The sequence below is a fragment of the Alligator mississippiensis genome, chromosome 11 (genome assembly GCF_030867095.1).
Source record: "Alligator mississippiensis isolate rAllMis1 chromosome 11, rAllMis1, whole genome shotgun sequence".
NCBI classification, from domain to species: Eukaryota; Metazoa; Chordata; order Crocodylia; family Alligatoridae; genus Alligator; species Alligator mississippiensis.
Window position 1 is genome coordinate 14,710,387 of NC_081834.1, and position 26,871 is coordinate 14,737,257.

Sequence of the window (26,871 nt, forward strand, 5' to 3'; positions counted from 1 at the left end):
TCGTCAAAGTTTGCTGCAGCCTTTGCTACTTAACTCAAGAGCCAAAGGCTGAAATTTAGCTAGGTACAAAAATAACTTGTGGATGTTGAGCAGGGAAGAGAAATGCAAAGAGTAAAGGAACAGCCGGTGTAGGGAGAAATGCATCCACTGTTTAAACTCTTTCAGTTTTAAGAATATGCAGAGCCAGGGAAAATATCTATTACTTATCTAATGATGTCTTTCTCCATGGGAGGTTTGGAATGGGACCAAGTTAGCAGGGGGTAAGGGTGATCTTTCAAGGTATGTGGGAAGTCATAGGCATGTGTGTGTGTGCATGCATGCACGTGCACACACACACAAACATGATATACTCTCATTTCAATACACAAAGCAACACTTTTCCCTTAATCCATTTTCATTTGGTCTCATCATGTTTGTGGGTGGATGGATGGGAGGTGGATCTTGCTCATCAACCAGGCAGAAACTGGGGAGATTCAGGGAGGTTGAAAGAATGCCAGGAGCAGCTAGAAAAGGTGTTAGAGAGCTGATCAACACAGCCAAGAGATGTGCAGCAATTGGGCAGTGACGGCTGAAATTATTTTCTTCAGAAGAGATGGCTTTGTGGGTTACATGGCGTTGTGAATATGGGGTTAACCCTGTCATCAAAATCAAAGGGAGAGAGCGGGTGAGAGCAGGCAAGAGCAGGAATGTTTTATTAATGAAACCAGTCCCTCATAGGCATTCATCATGAGGCCAATCCTCCCCACCCTCGGCATCCTCCTTTGGCTACTGCCTGGGCTGGGGTCTCACTTGGTACCTGTTCATTTAGCAGGCAGCACCCACTCCTATGTGCTATCAATACATGCTGTGATAAGTGTCACCGTGTGAGCTGGCTAGACAGGGCAAGAGACAGTTTCATCCGAAGGACAGGAACATACTTAGTAGTCTAGATGGCCTGAGATGGGGGAACACAACTTCAGACACAGCAGAGCAGCGAATGTGGGGTCACACCTGTGACCTGAGAGGCTCATCAGATTTCTGGTAGAGACTTTATCTGTAGCTCTTCATCTCTATCTATTTGGGGCATTTAGCAGTAAGAGAGGCCCTGTTTTGTGTGGCAGGAGGCAAAATTTCAGTCCAGAAAGAGTCCTGCCCTGCAACAAAAGGCAGGTGGGAGATGCGATGCCCAGCTGCCCGTGCCCCCCTCCACCAGGGTCTTGGGCAGCTGGCAGCCTCCTGGGTGTCTGTGGTCAGGATTGACGACATGCTGGAGCTCCTTCTCAGCCAGCATCCGGCCCTTTCCCCCACATTGTCTGAGGCAGGTTGTGATTAATAAAGGACGGAGCTGCGGGAAGGGGGAAGGGCTGTGGAGACTTTGACAGTTGCTTTGTTAAATCAACAGTCACAAAAATATATGTCTTGTTTATAGACTAGGAAAGAGACTGAGCTCAGTCCCACAAGCAGCCTTTTAAGAGGTTGCTAGCATGGAGGGGTGTGTGTGTGCCTGTGCCTGTGTGCCTTCCACGGGTGGAAACGCCAAGCCCAGGAGAGGCTGGGCCGGGAGAAAGCCTGGATGGAAGAGGGGAAGGGGACCCATCGCAGCACTGCTCCTTCCCTGAGGGGGCCCCCTCGGGCTGATGTTTGATCTGAGGTTCAGTTGTTCTGCTCAGACACCTCAGGATGTCGAGGGCTGGGCTACAGCCTGACAAGGAATAGGATTAGATCTGCATTTACATATGAATGTGCGTTTGCATAAATCTTGGGTATATGCCACACATATGTGCGCACACACACGCTTGCCAGCTTACATACGCACACCTCAATTGATGAGAAATACCCGGGCGCTGATGCTGTCTCAGCTCGATGGCAAACTCGTCTGTGTGTGTGGCTTGAAATGTTGACTTCCTTGGGGAGCGGGGGGACAGCTCCTCTTCCCCCCTAACCTAGACATCAGGACAGTGCTAGGAATGCCACGGCTCTTCACCTCTGCACACAGCTTTTCATTCTGAAATATGGGGGCTCCCCCCAGCTCCAAGTTGTGCAGGCGCCAAAAATGTTTTAAAAAGAAGGTTCAAATAGGTCACAGTGCGGTGAAGATGCTGACCTCCGGTCTACAGTGTACCCTGTGGGTTGGCTGACCAGCTCTGACCCAGGCCTATAAAACCAGTGGGTGACATTATTTCACGGGCACAAGGCAGGGCAGGAGTTCTGCTTTGTAGACCAAGGTGTCTCAGTGGTTTTACCTGTGCATGCTAGGTGCCGCTCCTGCTCTAATGGTGAGCATGAATTTAAGACTGCACAGTGTTATATTCTGGTGGGAAAACTCCCCATGGGGAGGACTTAACCTGAGTAGAAAAGGGCCTTTTCAGGTTTAATGTACATCACTTTGTTAAAACGAAACTGGGAAAAGCCAGCTTTATTGCAAAATAAATTTGTCCATGCAAGGAGTTTCATCCACATAACTGTAGAAGTTTAGCTGAACCTCTGTAATTATACTGGTATAATTTCCCATACAGCAAAGCCCAGAGTGTAGCAGTTAGCCATCTGTGCCTTTTGTTTCTCTGCCCAACAAAGATGTGCATGCAGCACAGGACGCCCTACGCCTGAGCGTGGCTAGAACCCCCCTCCTGCCCCATTCAGCTATAATCTGGGCAATGAGGCTCTGATTTGGGCAAGGGGCTTTCAGCATGGCACTAGTCCTGCTGAAGTAAAATATGAATCAAACCTTCCCCTTACATTGCTTTCAAGTAAGCAACTGCCATCATCGCCCCAAAGGCAGTTTGGAATCATGAATGGAAGGGGAGGTGTTGATGAGAAATTGTCTCTCTGAGATGTGATTCATGCCAGCTCAAAAAAAGTCTAGGAACCTCTGATTTAACACCGGAAGGTTTTCAGGAAATGCAGGGGAGCTGAGCTAACAGTGCTGATGTCACCGTAACATTTCCATTTTCTGATTGACTTTACTTTGACACCATGCAACATAAGGATTGGGGGTTTGTTTTAAATATATTATTATTTTTTAAGGCACAGAGAGAGCGTGGGAGAAATTGCTTAACAATGGTTAAATCTATCTACACCAGGGTCTTGAAACGTCAAAGTCAGACTGCCACCCAAGGCTAACTGCCCACTGGGCTAGCATGGTTAAGGCACACCCGTTTCTGTAGTCAGAGGCACACAAGGGAGTGATGTGAGTGGCATTGCATCCTTTGACTCTCCGCCCAAACAACTGTGTACCCATCTACAGTTGGCTTTAGACGGCTCAGTGCAAGGTCTGCTTTGGACTCATGATAGAGTGGTAGCAAGGCACTTGTACCACTCTGCGACCACAGCCCACAGGCCTTAAGATGTACATCAGCAAAATTTGCAAATGTACAGGTGCATCCATTTATGTGTGCAAATTCCCAACCTAGTGAATGCAGAGCTGATAAATGCACATATAAATGGTCCGCTCGCTAGACTTGCCTTCACCCATTTTGCATATGCAAGCAAATGCCCTTGCAGATTTTGCGGAGAGCTGAAAATGTTCATCCATGTGCATATAGCACAGCTCTATCCATTTATACTAAATTGTGACTTCAGATGCAGTGAGAGTTTCAGAGAAGGTAAAATTCATTCTACAGAAAAGAGCTTGTTCACACTACCTATCCTACATGCTAAACATTTTTGTGAGGTTTAAATGCTCTCAGCACCAGGGTGCAGTTGTGTTAGATTGAGTGTCACCATAAGCTGAACCTTTTGAAGACTGCAGAAGTTGTGCCTGAGTAAGGACTGAGAACAAAGCCTTCAAGATTGGTCCTTTTATGAGTGTCACATTGATGTAACCAGCCACTAATACACTAAGCTTCTTCTTGAACTGGCTGGACAGCAGTCAGGTTTCCCTCTTTACTTTCTTTCTGGCCCTCCTGCTCCAAGCATCCCCTTTGATTCTCTACAGAACAGCTTGATAGGATTATGTCTTTGTGGGTCGTTGTATATGCAGCCTTGCAGTTCTCACACATGGACTTCAGTGGGATTTGTGACTGGAGAAGAACTGCAAGATTAGGTCTTCTATCTGTGTCCTGATCTGTAGGTCACAGGGACTGATCCCAAGACTCACTCCTGCGGTGAGGGGGCAGTTTGTGGTCTATCCTCGTTGTACGTGGCTATGGCTAAGGTTTGACAAGGAGCTGGCAGCGACCATACTTCCATCTTCAGGGGAGTAAGAATAAATGCTGGGAAGCTCTCGCTTATGTTCTTTCCTCCCTGGAGCCTATGGAGCTGTTCTCTCTAGGACATATCTGTGCTTTGCCCAGTCTGGTTTTAAATATCCCAAAGGCAGGGCCAGTCCAAGGGTTATTGGCACCCTAGGTGAACTGTGTTCCTTGGTGCCCCCACCACTTCCAATATAGAGGAAAATAAGAAGTCTAGAATGAACTTTTGCATGTACTTATTTGATAGACTAAATTTTTTTTTATTGATTGTTTCACACTTTGCATTAACCCTAAGTCTTAAATGCAACTGGTGAAATCTAGGGTGCTCTATATTTAAAAAAAAGGGTGGTTGGAAGGGAGAAGGAAGGTGTAAGAAATCAGTGTCAAGAGCTGTAAGATGATACAGGAGTAGAGGTTCATTTTTTAGGACAACGTTGCCAGCGGCATGCTCTTGTCATAAGTCCGCTCGAGAGTTGAAAAGGTAGGAGCCGCGATTCTAGTGATCTGTCCTCTGAGATCTTTTCAGAGGTCTTTCTCCCCTTACCGAACCAAAGGCCTTAACCAAAGTGGAGCTGTAGCCGGCCAGGGCTGTTATTTAGAATGATGTTCCTGTTATTTTGTTCTGCATATAATTTTGGCACCCCCCCCAAATTTTGGCAACCTAGGTGACCGCCTAGTTCACCTACTGGTTGGACTGGCCCTGCCCAAGGGAGAGGGCTTGGAAGGAGACCCATTCATTCTCTGAGCAAAACAAGGGAAACGCTTTGCACTTTGAGGAGAGCATGGGTAGGAAAGACGAGCCGAGGATGGGTGTATACCCCTCCCTGTAGACTGAGGGGCTTTAGCCATGGGGAGCAATGCAGTGATCAACCAGTTAACAGGAAGGATCTGTTTTCTTCTTTCTGTGTGTAACCATGGCATTATGCCCATGTACAGTACTCGTTGAGTAATGGCTGTGCCTTATTGTCTCCTGCATAGAGCTTGTGCGACATTCTGCAGCAAAGATAAGAAACTCCCCATTCGGCATGAGCAGCGCAGGAGAGGAAGGTGGAGGGGGCTCCTTCTTGGCTAACCTCCCCTTTCCAGTTCCCCCGGTCTCCTCCCCTCTCCCCGGGACCATCCGCCCTGCATGGAGTCCTCAACGAGTGCACGCGGAAGACAAAAAAGAGCGGCTGAGAAAGGCAGCCCCCGTGAACACAAAATCTGCCACGCCAGGCCACGTTTGCTGCCGTTTGTAGGCTGCTAGGTGCCAGGAAGCCATTTTGATGGAATCAAGTGCTGTTTGTAAGATGGCCGCATTGGCATGAGGTAGGTTGCAGAGCTGCCTAATCTTTACCATGCTACCTCCCGCACGCCCGTCTCCTCCTTATCTTGCTAATTACCAATGAAGGCAGAACAATAACTGGAGCTGGCATGCCCCAGTTCTTTCTCTGCCACCTCCTTCCTCAGGCGGAAAATCTGTGCACACACATGCACGCGCACACACACACACACACACACACACAGAGCTCCTCTGTGATATTAATTGAATTAACATCCTTTCTAATTTGCCGTGTGTGTGCGCGCGCACGGGCACATGTGCATGTGTGCGTTGGCTCCCTTCCTCCTTGTCATGATCACCCAACTGGTAGGGAAGACGCAAACGCTTTATTTCCATTCACCCACTTGGCTGCATGCAAAAAATCCTTAATGACATCTAGGAAGGGTGGGTGGTGGGGGGCAAGGACCCATCAGGGATCTGGCAGACAGAGCTTGCAATATGTGCTGAGATAAACCACCTCTGGTTTATTGGCTGATTAAAATATCCATTTCCCTTGGATCCATTTATTTCTTTATCTTTTGGGGAGGGGGAAGGGCCTGACGAGATTTTGCTCTTTTAGCGCTCATTGCTTCTCTCATTAAAAAGGCACATGCGATTTTTAATTTTTTTTCACCAAGGTGTTTCCATAAACCCAGAGTCCCCTCAGTGACAAAGAGAGAGTCCCTCTTTAGACTTGTATATAACAATGACAAAAGCCTTTAAAACCATTTTTTCCCCCAGTGATTTCAGACGGCTTTCCCCTAAAAGGAAGTTAAATACATATCATTAAATCTAAAGCACTAAGCTTTGCTCCTGGTAACTATGCCATGCTTTTTGTTTCTGAAAGTATTTGTCCATTTGCTAGAGAGCAATCAAAAGAAGGAAGAAACCCTCCTCCCCCTCTTTTCCCCCCCCCCCAGCTTCTCTCTTTGTTTAAACCCCCAAATATCTCTATTTATTGTTTTTAGCAAATAAACATGTTTTTATATGTTGCCTTACAAAATCCATATCTATCCCTCCCCACTCCCCATGCATGCTGTAGGGCACTCCTGGTCATGATGATGATCTCTCTATCCTCTATTTAAGCAATGCTTTAGTATTTTTCTGTAATACTTGGAAAATGCAGTGATAATATTCTGAGTTTGGCTGCTTGGGGCTTCAGGATATTGCAGTATTTTTTTTTATAAGGGGTAAACCGAAAGCTGTGATTTAAGTATGTAATGCAGAATACAAATGCCACGCACTGTGCATGTATTTCAGGGCATAAAGCCCCACACAGAGAGCCAGCATCCCACAAAAACTGGGTGTCGGAGAAAAAAAAAGAATTGTTTGTCTGAACAGGTCCTCTCAGATCCCAGCCAATATTGCTACTGTTCCACAATACATGTATGTAATGCATTGATATAAATATTTCATTTAGAAATTCTGATAAATGGAAAAAGATCTGAATTATATTTGACTTGTTATTATTAGAAAGTGCAGGGTCCTACCATTGAATTCTGTACTTGCGTGGCTCTTGACTACCCGTGGTTATGGGTATGTACTTTAGTGCCATATAAATCTCTGTCTGGCTGGCTGGCTATGTTCTTTTTCTCTGCCTCCCCATCTGCTTCTTGTGGTGCCTTGTCCTGAAACCCGCATAACAGTATTCGAAGGGGATAATGGGAATCTGCCTCTGATCTGTATCATAAACATGCCAACGTGGGCCATTATGTCAGGAACCAGCATTGACCAGATGGTGCCTAGTCACCTAGAATTGCTGTCTCTGGGCTCCCCTGCCCTGGCAACCAGCAAACTCCTTAGTATTGTGATCCAGTGGGATCTATCTGATCTCTCTTCAGTCTAGGTAAAGAACCTCCTGTACCAGGGGAAGCACTTTCCAAAGGGGTGAATCTACAGGGGCCACAATTCAATTATAGCTGCAAATAGGAGTGCCCAGGGTTTCTAGCTGCCCAGTGGTGGGTGCAGAGCTGCTTCGTGGATGGGCACGGGCGTGTGAGTGTGGATTGTGTGGGTACACATCTTGTGCTCATTTCCTAAGTCCATCTCATAAAGACTGAAACTGGAGGCACTTCAAGAGCCCACGCTTTTAAAGGTGGTTCTGATGAACCTTGGCTCGAAAGTGCAGCAGGAAAAGCATCTTCCTGTTTTCTACTCTCAGAGAGCCCTGCTTTCCTGTGGAGAGACCCCCTTATGTCAGTGATTCCTGAGTTACTGAAAGGAGCGGGCTCTTCCTATGAAACCTGCCAGGGAGACCCCCATGGGAGAGGCTCAGGGACGTCTCTTGCTCCTAGTTTTGCACTGCAAGTCCTAAGTCACAGAGGGCGTAAGCGAGGGGGGAACTCACATTGCAGAGTTCAGAATGGGATGACACTTGGCAATACTGAGTGACAGAAATATAAATGTTAAAAACTGTCTGAATCCCAGCAAGGAGCAAGCCTGGCAGGATTATACCTACGGAAGGACTGCCATGAATGGGACCCAGTAAAAACATGAGCAATGCTCTTGTGAGGGAGGTGAAGCCCTGTTTGAGGCTCGCTCTCTCCTCACCCCCACGCCCCTTCCCGGTCATGGGAGTTCCAGGATGCACAAGCCTGTGCCCCTGCATTCTGGGTTACCAAGGTCTTGGCTGCCTATTTAGCAGGGTTAAAATGAACTAACTAGGAAACATACTGCACTCCCCTGGGCAGGAGCCTATCTGGCTTGCAGCCAGGCCCAGCTTTCCAGTCTTCATTGTCTAATGTTTCTAATGCATGCCTAGAAATCCATTATTTAGGATTTAGGTTACAGTTTTACAGGGGAGGGTTTGGCTTGGAATCCCTTGGCATGGATTTCCTGGGGCTGAACCTAACCAGGTTGTGAGTGTGCATACATGGCGTGCTGAGGACGTATGGGTAAGGGTGTGTGTGGGAACAGATAGGTCTGGCAGATGTCAGGACGTCTCCATCTGGGCTAGCAGGTGTTACATGCGTTTGGTTTAGTTTTTGTTCAGCAGAGACTGGGCAGAACTTTCTCCTGGGCTCCATTATGGTGGGTGCCCTAACAAACAGTACAACTCTTCCAGTACCAAAGCTGCACAGATGACATGGGCAACTGAAGCCCTAGTACCAGCAGGCAGGTGTCCAGACCACAGCATCCCATATTGGCAATCTCTACTTGCGGCCAATTCAGTGGGAGCTTTCCCTTTGTGGGTCAGAATAGTCCCAGCTCTGAGCTCTGGCGGGGTGGGGGGCTTTTCGGGGCCATCTTGGCTTGGCACATTATCTTGCACAGAGGGAAGGTGTTATTTATCTCTTATAGCAGCCACATTGCTCATTATATTCTCCAGTCTTTGGGTGGGAAACAGCAGTGCCCTAACAGTGCCTGGTAGTGCTTAGTCTTGTCAACGCTTGAGATTTTTAGCATGGATCTTGTGTACATTTTTAAAGACTCAGCACCTGCAGTCAGGATCTGGCTTCCCTTAGAAAGGAATTGACTTACTTTGGAAAGGTCCATTTCTAGCCATCATAGCTATCATAGAAAGCTTAAAAACATAACACAAGCACAGCCTAAAGCATCAGAAACCACAGGGCAAAACAGGTCCAGATGTTACTGTCTTAGGAATCTCAGGATTTTTAAGCCAGTCTCATCATTTGGGGGAGGGGAGGGAAGAGATCTGACTTGTGATTTATTTGAAAGTTTGAGGTTAATGCTCCTGAATGCTGCATAACTGTTTGGAACAGGAAAGCTGCAGAAACAACGTACAGAGGTAGGACATCGGTTACACCCTTCCAAAATTGGCTGTGACAGTGGAGTTAACAAAGGGTGCCCCTCACTGAGGCTCCCACAGCTGACCTGCAGCCCCCTGGCTATACCACTCCTGAGCTTCTGCTTCTGACACAGCCCTGTCACAAACCTCTCCCCTGGTGCCTCAAATCAGCCCCAGCAACTCAGGAGCCTGGGCTGCACAGGTTACAGTTAAATTAGTTGCCAAATTGCAGAGGCTGGAGGTGGGTTAGCAGATTTGCTCCCCCTCTTCCTCTGGTGTGCATTTGCTTTCTTGTTCAGCAGAGCGGTTCTTGCATGGGGCCTGGGGGCTGTAGTTTGTCAGAGACAAGGGGGAAGAGGAGTGTGCAAGCAGGAGTGCACATGCGGATGTGGATATGTGCACATGGTTGAGGCCTGCACGTTCCTCCTCTCGAACCAGTTCAGCCTAATACTCTTTGTTGCATCCTGGGTAAGGGAAGTAAGAGGCCTCTCAAGGCCCTGGGTCTCATGACCAGATGACATCTTGTTGCATCTCCTTGAGACAGGTGAGGCAGGGGCATAACCACTAAACAAAGCTTGAGCTGTCCTCCAGTAAGGAATTGCCTTTGCTTAATACTGATGTGTGTTAGGTTCATGCTTGACTTGAGCTCTTTCACCCGCAGAGCTCGTGTACCCACCAGGGCTCTTCATTTGTCCCCCGGCTGCTTCCCCATGAAAGGCTGTGTACATCTCACCAATTGCCCAGGTCAATAGACTGCAGGCCAATGTCTTTAAATACTGTGCTATGTAGTCAAGTGAGCTTGGAGTGTGTTAAAATGAGGGGCTAATTACACAGGCTGGAGTCAGGCAGAAGGCAGCCTAGAGGTGCACCTTATAGACTAACTGAATTAGAGATGCATATGCTTCTGCAGGCCACAGCTCACCTCAGAGTCAGGCCAGGTGTAAGGCTCACCCCATCTGCCAGCTCTGCCGGTGCTCTTCAGTCCTGACCTGCAGACCCCCCCCATGGCTTTTCCAGTCTTGAGCTGCTGCCTCCCACAGAGCTCTGCCATGAACCTCTGTCACGACGTCTCCTAGCAGCCCCAGCAATTCAGGTCCCCACGCTATGCTTGCTCACAGCAGTGTCTCAGTGTAGACAGACTAGACACAAGGCTTAGATGCATGTGTTTGTTTCATTTATGACTGAATTACCTGGCCGCCATGATGCTGGTAGGTGGCTGGTGTGTCATATGGGTGGAGAGTATCTTTCTGAGATGCCCTTTACCAATGTGTTTGCACAGAGGGGGCCTGAAACAAATGTTCCCCTATGTCGCTGTGGGTTGTACCTGGATTTGGGGTTCACAGGCCTGAGAGAAGCTAGCCTCAAGGGCTACAGTGGATGGATTTTCAGCTGCCAGGAGTCCCTGAGAGCCCTTTGAGGAAGGGCTGGCTTCTTCCTACTAGGCTCCAGTGAGCAATATAAGTGAACATCTGGGAGGATGAAGGAAGTGGTAGTGGTGCCCATCTGTGTGTGACCCCATTGGCATGGCCTCTGTACACTTCCTGAGTGCTTTAAAATAGAATGAATGGTTTTTTCCCTTTCTAGCCTAGAACTGTGTGTGTGTGTGTGTGTGTGTGTGTAAAGGAGAGTAGGTTTACTAGCCTTGGAGTCCTGTGCCAGGCATGGGGAGCCGGTCCCACATGTCCATGTGATCCTCCCATCCTAGCATGGTGAATAAGAGAAGCCTGGCTTGGGCTGGGCAGGGCAATTGGCATATGTCAGTGGTTTGGCAACTCCTGCCTGACAAGACAGTCCTTTGGGACCACAGGCAACCCAGTGTCAGTCAAAGCAGCTGATTTCTGGCCTTGAAGAGGGCTCCCCATTGGGTTTGTAAGTGTCCCTGGAGAAGTCTGTGCTGGATCTAGTCTTAGCATGTTATGGATGTGACAGTGAAAGCTGCTTTGCAGTCTTCCTCCCCCAATTTGGAAATCCTGTCTGCTGTACCTATGCAGCTTTGTGCTAGGCTGACCCAAGGGCTTTGGGGAAACTTGGCCCCACTTCTTATTTGGCACAAACCCCAGACTTTCCCCTTCTCCCTGCTTGTTTCTTACTGCATCCTGCTGCCAGGTCACACCCTTTGCTTGTCCTCTTCTCACATGACTGGCTGTCCCCCTTTACACAAGGAGCCCCCTCTGCAAGCTAAACCACAGAGCCACTCCCCTCCTTCAGCCTCAAGCCTCTGCAGGACCTGTCTGTACTCTGCTACCTGCAAGGAATTAGACAGCATGGAGAGAGCTGATATTTCTAAGAAACACCATCCCTCCCCCCAGACCTGATATTCCTTGTTTTAGCCTGTGAGCTTCTTAAGGGCAGCATGTCCCTTTACTCAGTGAAGCCTGGAACATTTCAGGGTCTACTGTCGGGTTTCAGGATCATCTTTGTATGTATAACTGCGGGTGTCATTTAGCTCTTTCTTCTCCACTCGCCCAGGAACCTCCCTGCTGCAGAAGCCCAGCGCAGCAGCTTGGGCTGGGCTCTGCCCATGGCTGCCCCAGCTTGAAAGGATGCTCTAAGTCGAGGGCTGTGCAGGACCCCAGCTACTCGGGGCTTTCTGTAAATCCTGATTAATTTTAGGATTTGCTTTATGAAATAACAACTCTTTTATTTGTCCCCATGGCTGTGTGAGGGAGGGAAGCAGGATTAGGTAGAAAAACATTGGGATCTCTATTTTGTGGCAGTGAAAACAGATGCAAAACCCCAGTTTATTCTTGGATCTGCACTTCTGGCTAGAGGCACTCCGGTCTAAACCCAGTCTCTGGGCCACAGCAAGGCGCACATTGGACTAGGAAGTGGATTAGCTGCTTAACTCATTTTTCTCAGCCAGGCTGTCTCTCAAGTACTGCATGATCTTGCCTATGGCCAAAAGTAACACAAGGTGCCTATTAGAGAAGCTAGATCAGCTGAAGACAGTAGATTGGAAGGATATTTGCCCAGCTCCAGATGGCACTGTCTCTTCAGTTGCAAACTTGATCTGGGGTATTATGAACTACCAATAGGCCTGGGGTTGTCAAGAGACCTCAGCCACAAGTAGTTGTAAGGGAGCTATGAATAATCTGTGCCCAAAGAAAAACCAGGGAAAGATTCTGGGCCCTAGAATGGGCTGGTGTTTTCAAGGCCATCTTTGCCAGGAAAAGGACTAGGGATTTTGTTAAAACAATGACAAAGGAGATTCTCCCTTCTGAGCCTTGGATTCTCAAAGGAGATAGCCATGGATCTGGTGTGACATCAGAGTCATCTCTGGGTGTGAATGACTTATTGATCTAGGCCCAAGGTAAAACAAACTAGATCAATAGTTTTAGCTCTGAAAGTGGTGAGGCTTGTCTCCATTCTCCTCTCCTGGGGGGAGGGGGGAGTTCAAAGGTCTCAGGTCTCCTGAACAGCCTCCCCATATCTGTCAACACTGGTGTAGTAGAACTGAGTTAGAGAGGTCCTAGTTTTGGCAGGAAAGAGATCTCTCAGGACACCAGACCAATACCAGAACAGACCAGTACCTTGAACCTGAGGCTGCACTCAGGGGGAGCCAGGGTAGAGGGCAGAGCACAGGACTGACATGCAGCCTGTGTGGCTAAGTGGGCAGGTGGCTGCATTTGTAGCAGGTGGGGCTTTAAAAAGGATGTGAACAGCTTCATTCCCAGACCAAGCGGGATGTGAGTGCCAAGCCTACACGCAGTGTGCGGACAAGGTTGAAGGCTAGGTGTAATCTCATAGCCACCATGGATAGAAATAAACTTTTTTGTGTTGATGTCTATTTGGGCTGCCAGTAGAGCTGATGGGTCCAAAAGGGCTCTGGGCAAACTTAGCAATTTGGCTGAGAGGCTAAATTGTGGGGAACCATTTAGAGGAGGCAGGTTCTTCAAGGGGGTTCTCCCTGCCAGCCCCACCTTCGCCTCACGGGGTCAGTTTTATTCAGTGTTTTTTTCACAAGCTGCTGGCTTTTGGCTGGGGATCAACAAGAGCCACTTACACATAGTGATCCCTGGTAATGTCTCTGACAGCCAAGGACTCCCAAATCGACAAAAACACCAAAGCGCACAATGATAAAGATACAGACATTGTTTTTGTCATATGAAAGAAGACTTTTGGCTCAGGAAGGAGAGAACTGGGAGGTGGTGGGGCTTGTGGCTCCTGTAAAGAGGTGTGTGGAGCGGGCGTTGTCTGAGTGCTGCTTGCCTTCAAGCCTACGTGGCTTCAGGAGCCCTCACAGGGGCTTCACATGGATGTAGACTCACATTTGGGAGAGGAGGGAGCCTTGTAGGACTGTGACGGGGGAAAGATTTGGAGGGGTCTTCAGGAGATCTCGGGCATCAGTCTGAGTGAAAGGACCTGCGCTGCTTCTGGGAATTGAACAGCTTGTAGATGTGGGACTGGATCCGCGCTGTCATATCTTACAGAGAGGCCCTGGGGGCGTGAGAATGGGCCTGCTCCTTTTATCTCTGGATAGAAGCAAGCTATTCAGGGGACAAGTGCCGTCTCTGTATGAGCCCTGGCCTGAAGCAGGACTGGGAGGGCTCCAGGATAGTAGCAGGTGGTGCTGGAGCCAGTCTATTGCCGTGTCTTGAGCAGCTTTGCTTAGCATGGGGAGCCACGGCCCCAGACAGTAGTTTCTGAGGACTCAAAGCCTGGGGGTGGCGGGGTTAGCCTCCAATGATGAACATTCACATTGTCACCCTCGCAGCCAGGAGATGGCGGCTGCCCGACAGCCTGGCTGGTGCACGCTGCATGTTGCCTGCACCTGAGGATCTGGCCTGTAGCTTTTACAGTTTTCGTCCTTCACCGCTGGTGACACACGCTGTCATGAATTGAAAGGCAAATCCAACATGGCTTCCTGGCCCTGTCGCATGTGATCAGGGACCAAAGTGAAGCCCAGCAGCATTCAGTGAGGAAAGCAGCTGCCTCGATTACTAGAGAGCGAGATGCAGGTGACCTGCCTGGCAGAGGCAGGGCTCTGTTTGCACGGTGCGGCTGCACCAGAGGCGAGGCGCTAAAGGCCTTGCAGGCTTGTGACAAAATGATGCACTGGCAGTGTTGCTTCTGAAGTGACACTTCCTTTGGCTCTGGATCTAATGGGGTTGTCCTAGATTTGTAATCAGATTAATGGCACCGGTCTCATGGCATGAAGTAGACAGCAAGCAGCTGCTCTTGGAAGGACTTTTGCATTCCTCGAGAGCCTCTAGCTCCTCTGTGAAGCTGGGAAAGCTCTTCCACTTCCAGGGGAATTAGCCCTTGATCTGCTCTTGGAGAACAAATGCTACAGGAACTAGAAACAACCCTGATTATTTCTCCCTGTTTCAGTGTCTCTTTCCATCCAGGCTGTCCATGTCGTAGCTCAGCACTGATCTGCACAAGGAGCTCCATGGCCGAACTGAGCTAGATGAGACAGATGTTAGATTTATTTCTGGGTTTTGATGCCCTATTTGCACGTTTATTGGGCAAAAAATCTGGCTTTGCGAGGGATATAAATACAGGTTGCACAGACACACACGCCTCCTCCACCCTCGTGCGCGCGCGTTTATGGCTGTCGCTAGAATTTTGCAGCATTCTCATCCCTGCCTCCCTTGGGGAGGATTTTTTTCCTGACTAAATCTGATGACAGTTACTTAAAACACATACAGTAAATTGGAAATGCTTCTGTGACGGCTTTGCAGCCAAGATTGATCCTCAGAACACAGGGCTTGCCTGATTTCAACCTTGTTACAGGAAAGCTGGGCATAATTCACTGTGTTTACATGTGTGTGTTATGCCAGTGTCTTCCACGGGAAACAATGGGACTAGAAGGGTGGAAGGCTGTGGAAGCCCTCTGGTGAATGAAGCCTAAGAGGTGTCTATAGGCGCACAAATACTTACATTATGTGTACACTGCAGCAGCTTGTATGACATCCAGGCATGGATCTGGGCTCCATTCTGCTAGACACTGTCTAATAGATAGCAGAGCCTGGTCCTTGCCCATGAGAATTTACAAGCTAAGTATGTGATGAATGGCTGTGTTCTAATATACATTTAAGGGCACATTTTCAAAATAGCCTCGACTCATCCTCTGTAATGTAACCTGCGCTGGTGCATCTAAACAGCAATTTTATGGTCTGACCAGGTAGCAAGACATCTCTCTCCCCAATTTGCATGAATAAATGCAAGTCATGCACACATGCAAAATCATATGCTTGGTTATGGAGGCCATTTAAAAATTTGTGCTATAGTCCACATTTCTTTGGAGTGATTTGAGGGTCTAGATAGCATAGATATTGAGATTTCTGCAGGGAGGTAGATTTATATTTTAATTTTTAAGAGGATACAAACGCTTTGAACCTGCCAGACCTGAATTCAGGAGTCTCCGCGGTGCCTGAAACAGCTGATGTCCTCACAGTTGCTTAAAATGGTGCAAGTAGGTTAGAAGTGTCATGGCTGGTTGCCAGGGAAACGGAGAACCTTAAACACCCCTTTTTGTTGGCCATTAAAGCAGACTTTTAACTACTTTGCCTTGGAATAAGGTTCCCCTTTAAAAAATGTAGAGATGCATCCAGTAATTATGAAAGATCTTGAAATAAATTTTAAAGAGTAATTAATGGTTCTTCTTCAGAGCTTTTCAGGAGTCTGTGAATTGTGAATCTTCCTGTGTCTGGGAGGAAAGGACATACCTATGACATGCAGGACATAGATATGTTAAACAATTACCAAGTCATGAAGGCTCCCTGGAGCCAATGGAAGATGCACCCATGTGGCTGAGGGCAGAGCTGTGCTCCATCTATCCTCTAGCTTGTGTGTGCCCTCATAGGCATAGGCAGGATAGAAATGCACCTTATAGACTAACAACACTAGAGATGCATAAGCTTTTGTGAGCCTGAGCTCATTTCATCCAAAGCTTTATCACATAGGCTGTGGCATTTTCAAGTGTGGTTTCCCTAGTCAGGCAACTAATTTAAATATGGTTTTCAGCCACCTACCTCTCCTGAAGGGTCCAGGGAGGTTGACATCTTATGAGGTGGGGCTAAGGACTGGGCCCAGGATTGAGCAAGATCTGTTTCCAGCTACACGTTTAAAGCCTAAAGTAATTCAACTGACTTCAGTCCCATGGTCCAAACGGACAGCCATGGAAATGTGAGCTGAAGGAAGTGCTGTGGAACTGCAGCTGTAACAGCTTCCTTTTGCTCTGAAAGTCTTTTCTCTGGCATCCCTGTGTCGAGCCATGCCAAGCTGCTGTCTGCACAGTTTTGTTTCACATGGTGTCTGCGTTGCATTAATGACAAATATAACTCTGTTCTTGCACGTTTGTGTGGCAGTGTGTGCCTATAGGTTTATGTCTAGGTATTAGAGCAGGGGAAACGTGGCAATAAAACCATTCAGGGATATCTGCGCAAGTAAAAACCACAGATCTGATCGCTTGGCATAAGCTCCTTGTTACACCTGTGTGTGTGTATGTTACTTATACACACACACACCTTTCTGACCAGTGTTTGTCCGAGTGACTTGATTTTGTGTTTGCTAGGATATCCATGGAAAGCAAAAGTTGCCCCAAATTCTTGTGCTCCTGAACATTTGGCTAAGATTTGCCTTCAACTGGCTTTGCTGCCAGCTTGCAATCATGCATTCCAGTCACCTGATCCAGGTTCACAGACAAAAACCAGGAGACATATTGCTCAAATAAGGAATTCGGCCCTTCCTGGAGAAGCCACAAAGAGCTCTCAACTTGTTAAACCAATTGACAGGAAAAGGTTACTTGGTTCAGGCTTCGAGGTGCTTGCTCAGCGAGGTGATGTTGTGTTGCTTTTGCTCATCCATTGTGGAGTTTTAAATACCTCAGGAAGCCTCAACTGATCTGATATAACCCGAAACGGGATCTAGGAGGTAGATGAAAAGGAGCAGACCTCGTATTTGTACAGGCCTTGCAAAGGGTTCCCCAAGGGAGTAAAGTGCAGCCCTAAATAAAAGGGCTTGGCTGTTTGACTCTGCAGAACTAGCGGGCACAGCCCCGATGTATGTGTCTGTCCTCTTCCCTCCCTGGAAGGCTCTCTGTCTGCTTCCCTCTGGGTGTCCTGTGCATGTGCATTTGCATACATGGGGTATTTTGTCCTTCTGCTTTCCTTTAGCTCTGAAGAGCTGTGGGCATTTCCAAGCAGGTTGTATGCAGAGGTTGACTGTCCAGCCAAATGCACAAAAGCCACCTTGCTGAGACCCATGTGTGCTACATCCCCAGACTTGGCATCTATAGAGAGCAATGGGTCATTTTTCTAACATCCCTTCCTGTCACTTAATTTGCTGGAAAAAGGAACAAACCCAGCTCCCTTGCGCAGCCTGGCAGAGCCTCCTCAGCCTTCCCAGCTCTCCCCTTCCTTCCTGTTCTCACTTTCTGCTAGCCAGCAGCAGTGCTGAAAAACATCCCATGAGGAGAGCCCAGGGTTGCTATGACATGGGTCCAGGTCCCTAGCTGTTCCCTTCTTAGCCTATAACATCTCACCAGCCCTCTTTTTCCCCTCTTCAAGAGACTCCAGCCTCCAAAGTCCTTCCTAAACCAGTAACAACCATCCCCAGCCCCAACAGCCTAATGCTGTTTTCTCCTGGTGTCTATAAACACCCTGGCTTAGCTCCCCAAGCCTGAAATCTCCTCCGGAGCCTCCCCACTCCTCAGGCCCTTTCCTGAGCCTGTCTTTCTTGAGGCTGAGGGTTGCGGGGGCTGCAGGGAGGGGAGGGGAGGGGACTGGGCAGCTGCAGGGGTTGTGTTAGTAAACACTTTCTTGGGTTCACATTTTAATTCCTCCTCCCTCCCCATCCTCTCCTTTTTCTATATGCTCACACAATGAGACCATTGTCAAGGGGTGATTTGAATGAGGGGTCTCCGGGCATGTTCCCAGCATTGTCAAACGGGGTGGGAAAAAAAAACACAACCCTCGCCCAGCCAGGAGGACCAGACCAGACTGAGACAGATGCCTAAATTAGTGACAAAGCCTTTTGAATGTCCCCCCCTAGACAAGGCTTGCCTTGTGTGTGTGCGTGTGTATATGTGTGTGTGCGTATGTGCGGCTGGATGGCAGCTTGCATGTCTCCCCATGTTAATTAGTTTTGCATGCATGTCTGATAAGGTGCCAATGAATATGTTTGTCGTCCTTCCATTGGCGAAAGCTGTTTTAACGGTGGGGGAGGATGAAGGGAACTTTGGAGGTGGAGTGTAGGACGTGTGCTGAATGGAGCCCAGCAGACTTGGATAATTGAGCAGTGAGGGGCCATAAAAAGAAAGGGTTAAGGTTAAAGTGACTCCAGAGTTTCCAGAGAGGAGGGTGCAGGTTGTGTCTTCAGCGTTGGACTATGTGGAAATGTGATCTGATATTTTAGTTGAAAATTCAGGACAGGTTAAAAAAAAAAAAGAAAAAGCATTTAATTTGCTTTCTTTGTATTTCTCTTCTGTTTGCCTCCTTGTTTGCTGGTCTTTCTTCCCCCCACACGTCCTCCTCCCAGTCCCTATAAAAGATAGTTATTTCTAGTAGCACTGCACAGATCTTTGTACACACACACACACAACAGGCACGCAAAACATTAATGACAAAAACCCAGCCTACTACTCAGAAAAGACATGTGAAAAATCCAGTGAAAATAATGAGAATATCTTAAAGGAGATGAAGTCTGCAGATGCAGAAGGGAAGAGTAGGGAGAACAGACAAACAGTTGAAAAAGCAGGACAAGAGGTGTAGAAAGAGAAGAGATTTGGTGTGGTGTAAAGGCTTTATCAGGATGTGTTTGGGATAGACTCATTAATCACCAGGGGCAGCAAAAGGCCTTCTACCACCTTGGCACCATAGTGTATAATATAGCACAAATTAATTCTATTTAGCATTAGAGAATGTATGTGTATGCATATGTGCACACATCTCCAAATACACTTATACACACACATAGATGTAAATATACATGTTCGGGGGGGGGGAATCCAATACTATAGGTGAAAGGATGTAAAATTTAAGCTTATAAGTTAATTTTTGCATTCCCTTGCTTCTAGAGAGACAGCACCCTCAGCAGTATGTACAGCAGCTGTACAGATTTGGGAGGCAAAATGTAAACAGGTAATAAGTAAATTTATGAGAAACCTTCTGAAAGGCTTTTCCTCTATACATCTGCTGCTGTATTACCACTGCATTGTGAAAGAAAGCGGGTATAAGTGGCTGATTGTACATCCCGTTTGGAGCAGAAGGTGTTTCTAGGTTGTCCCGCTGCAGTGTAACGTGGACTCTAGAACTGAAATCCTGGCCTCCTTGAAGTCCAAGGGAATTTTGCCTTTGGCTTCAGTGGAGCCCAGATTTCACCCCTGATTTGCAAGTGTGCTCTCCCCATTCCTATTCTCACTGAATCCTGCTTCCAATACAGGGAGTCCATCATCCGTGAAGGAGCAGCATGACAGCAGGTGCAAAGCTGAGAGCACAAGGAGGGGAATGGCACAGCAGGGCAGAGCCCAAGAAGCAGTGTAGGGAGGGTGGGGAATGGTGGAACAAAAGTGCTGCAACCCCTTGGTGGTGAGCAGGAAGGACTTAGTGAGGTAAGGATGGAAATCAGCCTGTGGGACTCACATGGCTGTCACAGCTAGAGGAAAAAAAGGACTCCTGTAGGCAAAGAAAAATGGCTGAGAAGAGCAGGTTCCCTTGATCCAGGCAAGAGAGCCAAGGTTTTCCATGACTCCAATGGGCTTTGGACTGGGCCCTTCATGAGACCCTGGGCATTTGTAAGGGGGTGGGTAGGATAGGACCAGGCTGGCCTAAACCCCTGTTGCCAGCTCCAGTGTGGGAGCAGGTTTGCAGAGATCTCTCTCTGCGGAGGACACATTCAAGTGCAAGGGGGCTGTGTCTAATATTTGCCAGAACCTGGTTGCCATGACATGCACCTGCCCCCATCCCTCTCAGCATCTCACGGGATTAGCTGCCAAGAACGGCGCGGAAGAGCAAGCCCCCTGGTTCCATGACACACCTTTCTCCAGCTTCTTCCCATGGGAAGTTTGGGAGGGCTTCCTGAGACCTCTTTATCAGCTCTACACATGTGCAGGCTCCTCTCTTCCCAGGTTTAACCCTTGCAGCCCCTGGGGCTTGAGCGTTTGTCAAATTGTTTGGTATTAACCATTGAAGGGCAGCTTTTACCATTCTTGTGGAGTTATGCTCACTAGGATGCCTTGGGAAGTCACTTTGGATGGTGGCCTTCTCTGGATGCAGCTTCTTTAAATGAATGCTTTCTTGTGCTAGCCAGTAACTGGATTTGACCCCTCCTAGTTAAAAAAGGGCCTGGGAGCTTGGGCTGGAGGTCATGGTTCACACAAACCAATGAGAATCTATTAGCACAGCCAAACTGGGGGATTTCCTAGGTGTTGCTTTCATCTGTACTGCAAAGGTCTGAAGGATAGGGAGCTGAGATAGTCCCAGCCATGCAGGTGAGACTGCATGGAAGGGAGTATTTTGTGTGCATTGGGAAGAGCCTTTGTGAGTGGTTCTGGGCCTGTAGCACTGGTCATCTGTGCAGGGCATCTCCAAGTGTGTGCTCACTTGGCCTTTCTGAAAAAAACCCTCTCTGTTGTTTGTATAATAGCTTCATTGGACAACTAGTAAAGCGCGTGGATAATTGATGGGCAGAAAAGGGGATGCCTCTTGCTTTCAAAGCACTGATCCTTCTGTCCGAGAACAAAAAGGCAATACTGTGTTGCTTACCAGTAGATGACTGATCGCAGGCTATGAGTAATAAGTAATCTGCATGCCAACAAACCATTTGAACCGCTGTGAATATCTGCATGGCCAGGCCCAAAGGCTTAAAAATCCTGAGCCAGGCCCCACATATTATGAGATTTCCTTTATCTGTAAAATGAGCATTGTGTTCTTTATATTTGCATTTGATTTCCGGGTCTTTAGTGGGGGGCCAAACACTCTCATGTGTTACAATGCAAGCTGCCTAAACCACATCTCCCTAAACCGCATCTCCCTAAACCACAGGATTCCAGGAGCTGAGTCTGTAAAAAATATACTAACTGTTGCAGGGTTCATGATAAGATGATGATGAAAGAGCTGGCAGCATCAGAATATTGAGCAAATTTGTGTCAGTTCAGACTTGATAGAGGATAACTTGAAAACTGATCGGATAAATAATTTCAGCTTATCATTTACTTAGTGCTAGCTGGGAATCTTTATTCGTCCATAAAGCCAAGAGTGAGAGGTCTGTCCTTTGGACCACAGTCCCATTCTGGGATTTGCTGGACCTTGCACCTGTAGTACCTGCCAAGGCCAATGGGCCACACATAGGCACCTTCTGTCCACTTCTTACACAGATGCATCTTTTTTGATGGTGTCTGGAGGCCTTGCCTCTTAGTGTATTTGGGTACCTGGAGGACCGGTACTAATTCCAAGCTCCGGTGGTGGGTGGCAGTCTCAAAGTGCGCAGGAAAAAGTGACACCACTTAATTCAGAAAGCCAGACTGTGACCAGGGTAAGAGATCAGCATGGGTCTGACTCCAAGTACGGGATGCAAGGCCTGTCCTGCCCTGAGGAAAGGCCATACTCTGAATTTACTCATTGTCCATTCAATTCTAATTGCAAATAAGACCTTGGATGGGCAAAGGAAATCAGCTGTCTGCCTGTGCGCTGCTTCAGAACACATGCCTGCCTAGAGATGGGTCCAGGGGGGCATGCACGCCCCCAGCCCTTCCTTCTATTTTGACACCTCACTGGCTTGGCCTGCCTCTATGTAATCCCCTCCTCAAGCCCCATGCCCCATCACAGTGTAGCACAAATCACTTTGTCACAATTCTTTACCAGGTTCATCTCCTGGAGACCCTTTCTGGTAGGATAAATGCTTCCATGCAAGCAAAGCCTCTTAATGAATCCGGGACAGCAAAGTGGGTAACACTGCTCCCTGCCCAAGGCCGCTTGGCAGGGCTGGAGTCACGTAGTCAGACGAGTGCCAGCGAGGGCAGGGCAGGAGGAACTAAGCTGGAGACCACTAATCCATGTGCACGAAGCATAGCACAGATCTCTGACACTTCCTCCCGGGCCAGCCCCTTCTTCTTCCCTGTCTCCTCCACCTCATTCTCATTCTCTTCCCTGAGCAGCCTGCTCACATACTCTAGATTCCCATCTCTTTACCTCCTCTGCTTTCCCATCTTCTGTCCCTATGTTCCTGTCCTTCTTCCCTCGTTACCCTGTAGGTGTCCCCTTCTCACATGCCCTTTCATGTCTTCGGAGCTGGATATTAAAGTGGGAATGAGGGGCTGTATATTTTGGTGGTGGTGGAGGTCACCGCTATATGGGGATTGTTTAAAAGAGATTTGCCCACATCCCAGCCCATGTGACCAGCCTCAGCTGCAGCTCTCTCTTTCTTAATCTGGAGATAAGCGTGATTATCCGAGGAAGGGCTGTTCTGAGCTTTGTAACTGTGACAGGGGAGCTTTCAAGTCGCACTTTGCTGGCAGAGCAGCGCTTAAAGCTGGGGAATCAGATTCCAAGCGTGGCTTTGCATCTCTTTGCTGCTGGGAGCAAGGTGCAGGGATGGCAGTGGGGATGGGAGCTTTATTAGGACTTTGCTTATGGTGCGGAAAAGGAGGGGAAGAAAAAAAAGGAAGGGAAAAACAGCTGGATTCACTAGCCCATTTCACAGCCAACACAGAGGAACTGCATTGATCAAAAGCAGGGCTAGCTTGAGCTGCAGCTCAAGTACCTGACTCCTGTTGACTTCGCTGTAGTATCAACAGAGCTGAATTGGGCCCCTTGTGTTCCTGTAGCCTCGAGGATGATTTGCTTTGGAGTAACTGAGCCACTCAGTGACCCAAATTCCTGTGTCTCCCTCAAAAACAAACCGAGAGCCCTAAAACCCAAGGAAGTCAAGCCCAGGCTTGGGGAACTAGCAAGGAGATCTGGAGCATCCCCCATCTGGGTCACAAGTGGGAATCTAGCCCAAGTCATGTTCTCACTGTGAGACTGTGGTTTGGCATGTGTGAATGAGTCCCACAATCTCAACCTGTCTCCTGCAACGACTCCTCTCATGCTGACTGAGCCCTCATGAAAGACCCAGCAGAGGGGCCTTGGTCATACCATACTGGTACAGGGCAGTGTGTCTGGGAATCTCCCACTGCCTGTGCTGCCCTTCTGTGGTGAGAGGCTTTCAGCCTCCCAGTCTGGGAAGGTGCCATCCTTCCCTGGCAGCAAACAACCACCTTCGAAAATCATAAAGCCAGGAGAAGCCTGGGGACTGCAGAGCCAGAGAAGCGGAGGTGCTAGCCAACCTCAGTGGGCTGGGGAGAGAAAAATCACTTTGTTGGCTGGGATGAGCTGCAGGTACCAATGCCTTTCCTGAGCAGGAATACCTGGCCCATGGGTCAGCAGGTGAGACTAGATGGGGAAATGCAGCTGCTAGGGTGAAGCCCTCTCCAGATCAATGTGATCTGCCTCCAGATGTACGCATGGGGCTTTGTCTTGCACTGATTGGGCTCGTGGTTCAGCCTGCAGGTCCTTACTCCCCAGTTCTAAGCACTGCAATTCCAGTGCTGGCGGGAGCCGGTTTTCCTCCGGATTCTGCACAGAAATCAACGGATGCAGGATCAGACCCTCTGTCAAGAGCTGCTCAGCTGATGATGGCAGAGTCCAGCATGAAGGGGGAGGCCTGGTTCTACGTGACCCCCATGTGTTGTATGTACTGAATTTTCTGCTTTCATGGAGTCTTTTGAAGGGGATGAGAGGAAGTACCAGAAATTAGACACAGAGGCTCCACCTAAAAACTGTGTCCCCTACCCTAGCTGTCCCAGGCTCTGTGCAGGTAGGTGGGTGTGCAGCCATGCTACAGAGATAGACTGCTGGGCAATCTTAATGTTCCTGTCCCTTGTACCAAGGAAGCTGGCAACAATACGGGGCAGGCAGGCTCATGCACTATGCTCCTGCTGGGAACTTCTGCATTCAACTCCTGAATAACAAGCCTGACGGTAAAACCCTGGCCCAGTGCAGCTGCCCATAGCTTTGCTTTCACCTTCATTGGAGGGCAGGAGATCACTCTGTGTGCGTGCTAGCTGGCAGGGCAAAACAGTGTGTAGCTGATTGGGGGCCCAGGGGGAAGATGCCAAAGCATCCTCCCTTAACAAAATTGTACTGCCCTTTGCTGCAATCAGAACCATTAAAAAGCCAAAATAATCGTTCTCGAGGGAAATGTTTATAGTCTGTGAAAGGCAATTTCAGCCCTAGCCAGGATGGTCCTGACCAGAGAGTGCCGTGCACTGGCTCTGCAGGATCCAGAGACTGACAAGCAAGCAGTGTCCATCTCCTAATTCCCTCCATACCTCGCTCTAGTTTGAGCCCCACTGGCACATATAGGTGCTTTCAGCAAGGAGTCAGTTCCCCACATGGCTTATGGGACATGAGTTTCTCTTCCTGACAATGCAGCAAAAGGCCTGGTGGAGTTTTTTCACAAGTCAATGCCTCTGACTTCTGAGTTGGAATGTGAACCAAAGTGTGTGTGGAGAGGGGAGAGTATCATAAATGCTTTTGCAGAAGGCAGCTCCATGCAGGCAGACTTGGGCTTTTCCTCATAACAGAATCATGAAGAAAGCCTCTCCAGCCCATCTCCTTCTCCAGCTGGTAAGCCAGCCGCATCCCTCTGGCAGCCTGATGCCCCTGGGAACATCCCTTGACTGATCTGTGGTTTTACGCCAGTTTAATTGGAGAGCTCAGTCATTGGGACAGGGCTGTTTGTGCCTTTGTTTGGTGTAGGGCTGAGATGCAGCCAGAATGAAGGGGCAGTTCTGTTTTGCTGGAGCATTTGGCATTGACTTCAACTCCAAGTTCTGCCCCAAACAACCCTGACAGCACTGGGCCTTGCTAGTGAGCTGGGCACGGGCTTCTCCTGCCTGGCCAGGTTAGCGCAGTGAAGGGGACTTGCCTGTGTCAGATGGGAGGCTGTGTGTCGGGGCGGCCAGTTGATCTGAGGGCTCATGCTCTAGACCTGTCTTCTGTAGTCTAGTGCAGGAGTAAGCAGTGCTGCCTGGCTTTTGGGTGTGATGTGGGGGTACGATGGATGGTAGAGCTAGGTGTTAGGAGGATGGACTAGATGGAGGGACTTTTGTCCGCATGCTGCATTGGTACAGGCTGGATGTCAGTTATGGAACAAGCCAGTCCCTTCTGAGGTCACAGAACTCAAACAGGGTTGATGTGGCCCTGGTTTGCTGTGATTTGCTTGTGGTGCAGGGGGTGATCTGTGACACATGCATTGTCTTTCACTGCACAGGTCTCTCATCCTTGCTATACATCCTTAAATCCACCTACTGTACAGCTGAGCACTTCAGGCAAGGGTTTTGCCTGATGACATACAGGGAAGTCTCAAGTTGCTTCTACCAATGAAGTCCCCTAAGGGCAGGTTTTTGATATTGTGTGCCCAAGACTGCAAGTGTATATTTGTATATGCAATTGCGCACCTGACTTTTGCCTGTAACTGCCATGGTTGGGCACACATGAGTGGTTGTTTGCATACACATGTACTTAGTTGGTGCACACAGTGCTGGGGACTGAGCACACAAACTGGGTAAGGAATTGCAAGTATCTAATGCAAAGCAGTGTCGTGCCACCTAGCCTTACCTGAATGAAAGAGCCACCCTTGGTGTTTTGGGGGTGCTAGCTTTTTTTGTTGTATTGCCTGCCTGTCTCCCCATCAACAGCCAGGCCACACTATGACAATTTGTGTGTGTAAAAATACAATAAAGTGAACACAGGATTATAATCTGTGTGACCCCAGATCAGTCAAGAGAATGCAGATCAAGTTGTATGTATATTTGCAAGGGGCTGTCATCTCAGAGGTCTCTTAAAACTCATTTCTGCATCTAGGGAAAATATTAGAGTTTAAGCTTGGAAGGAAAAGATGGGTCTCCTCCTTTAAGCTGCTTCTGTCAATGTTTAGCACATAGAGCAAGTGGTTGCTTGGCCAGTTAAAGTACAGAGGAAACCCAAGAGTCCTAGTGATTAAAAACAGGGACCAGAACCCCTGGGATCTAATGTCTCCTCTGATCCTGGTTCACTGAGCTAAATGTAGGTCTAGTACAAGTAATGCAACTCCATCAAAGTGAATAGCCCCACTTTCTGACCCTGTTGTACTCACTCTGTGCCTCAGTTTCTCCAAGTCTACCATAATACTGATCTTTGTACAGTACCTTCAACTTCTTAGATTACTTTAGATTATTGCATCAGTGCAAAGATATTTTTGGCAGCATATGAGCTAGGAGATTTGGATGGGATCAGTTGGAGGATCTACAGAATCTTTGTAGTACACAATTGATAATAGTGTAATAAAAAGAGGGTATGAATGGGTGCCTGACCTACCCAGGAAGAGCCTGCTGGTTGTTTTGCTGGTTTGTGAAACAACAAAGTGAATCCATTATGGAAAATGCTTCTTGTTGGCTTCCTGGGCCTTTAAGTGAAGAGGAAAACAATGTGGAAGGGGTTAAAGGAAGGATTCATTTTCAGGGGATGGGATGGGAGTTTCCTGACAGGCCTCACAGAAGAGGGAGCTAGAAGGGCTGTGGCACTGCTGAGTTCGGAGAGTTCTGTAAGCATGTGTGGAGGCACTGAAAAGGGGGTATAGCTAAGGGATGCAACCAGGGACAGTGTGTGTCACTGGGACTTGGATGCATC

At 48.3% G+C, this 26,871-nt stretch overlaps 1 long non-coding RNA gene across 1 annotated transcript in view; it reads left to right on the forward strand.

Moving 5' to 3' along the window:
• The window catches only part of LOC109280712 (uncharacterized), a 45,666-nt gene that overhangs the window by 12,115 nt on the left and 6,680 nt on the right, over positions 1–26,871 (forward strand). The window contains exon 3 of the long non-coding RNA XR_002087130.2: positions 5,148–5,477. This is a non-coding gene — a long non-coding RNA (uncharacterized LOC109280712). The remainder of the gene's footprint in view (positions 1–5,147; positions 5,478–26,871) is intronic.